Below are 1,631 nucleotides of genomic sequence, written 5' to 3' on the forward strand. Positions count from 1 at the left end.
CATCTGTCCCTTACATTGAACAAACAGCACTGCTATTCTAGTTCATACTCTGGTCACATCTTGCCTCGATTATTGTAATTTTTATTTTATTTTATTTTGCAGGAGGGCGGTTGTGTTACCTGTCAAGCTTTTTGCTCGCATCATCACCAGAACCCTCATCAGCCATATAACACCAGACCTACAGCACCTTTATTAGCTTCCCATCAAATATCGCGTCATCCACAAGATCCTGCTTCTTTCATTTTGTTGCTTCTCCTCTGTATATTCTTGCTCTTCCAGGATTATATTCCCACCTATAATCTCAGCTTCTCTTCTTCACCTGATCACCATGGGGGGGTCAAGATTTTTTGTCTGGTCAGCCCCTCTCCGCCTTTTGAACTGTCTGCCCTGGGATTTACAAAATTCTGTTTTAAGGTTTGTTTAAGTTCGGCAGTTTGGCTATATTTTCATTCAATGGAAATAAAAAATACAGAAAAAAAAAGTTGATTTCTAAATCAATCGGTGAGTTTTTTTCTCTTTAATTGAAAAAGTCCAACAAATTTTAGCTTAAAATTTTCTATATTTGATAAAGATATTAAAAATTTTACTTGGATTACTTTTTTTGTGTTACATTTAATATTAAACCTGTCTAACTGTTAATTCATAAACATTTATGAATAAAATGTGTTCATGAATGCAGCTGATGTGCGGATTTGCAGTAGATGGCGAGTGCATGATTTCTTGTAATCATCTGTATCTTTTTCTCCTTCAAGACTTATCTTTGTGTCATTTAAAATAAAGGCTAAAACATCCACCAAATGCATCTCACCCACCTTTTTCTTGTCAGCTGAGGTTTGTTTGCAAACCTGCCTGCAAGGACTGGACCGAAATTCATCGTCATCCTTTACCGTCAGTCTTGGAATGGCTGTCATCGGGCGAATGACCCCAGGTTTCGTCTAAATAAGAAGAATATTTGACATCAACAACAGTCGTTCAATCAAGCAACTTTCCAAGACACTTAACATCATTGTTGTACTAAAAAAAGATGCAGCTGTTCGTAAGTTAAAAGAACCTGTACCTTTTTAGGGCACATCATGTTTCTTTTAGAGGCTGATGGGTGCAAGCAGCACAAAGATGCCTAAAATTAAAAAAAGTATTAGACTCAATAACATGGCAACAAAAGCAAGACAAGGGTCCATTAAAGGCATGAAATGAAAGAGCCATTTTCTCTGTAAAGGGCCTTTTTGTACTATTGTGCTAAAAAATTAAATTAATTAGTGCAACAACTTGCAGGTTCTAAGGCTAAAAGCATAATAAATTAAAAAACAAGCGTTCCTTGAAGGTATGCATATCATGGCACAATTATAAACTGAGATGATCTTGTTGGGCAATAATTTAGCCATTTTGCTCAAACGACGTATGGGGCGCCGTTTGTAAAGTTACACAGTCAAAAATTAACAGCAATATTTTGGTTTATTTAGCCTTTAATAAGGAAAAAAATGTTTTTTCAAAGTCATATTTTCACCATGTTATTCATAAATTTATAAATGTCATAGTTCCTAACTAAATATTTAATTTACAATATAAATGTTTAGTTTACAAACCAATTACTTAACTCGCAAGTTAAATGTTTAGTTAGTAAACAAAATATT

The 1,631-nt window shown here is 34.5% G+C and overlaps 1 long non-coding RNA gene across 1 annotated transcript; it reads right to left on the reverse strand.

Moving 5' to 3' along the window:
* Positions 1 to 254: 254 nt before the first annotated feature.
* On the reverse strand, positions 255 to 1,116 carry LOC119429951. The gene is made up of 3 exons (XR_005187874.1): positions 1,058 to 1,116; positions 813 to 935; positions 255 to 387 (listed from the first exon to the last, which is right to left on the reverse strand). It is a non-coding gene; the product is annotated as an uncharacterized LOC119429951 (long non-coding RNA).
* Between the last annotated feature and the right edge of the window lie 515 nt (positions 1,117 to 1,631).

The sequence above is a fragment of the Nematolebias whitei genome, unplaced genomic scaffold, assembly GCF_014905685.2.
Source record: "Nematolebias whitei isolate Nwh7 unplaced genomic scaffold, NemWhi1 Nwh_scaf_11921, whole genome shotgun sequence".
Taxonomy (NCBI): domain Eukaryota; kingdom Metazoa; phylum Chordata; class Actinopteri; order Cyprinodontiformes; family Rivulidae; genus Nematolebias; species Nematolebias whitei.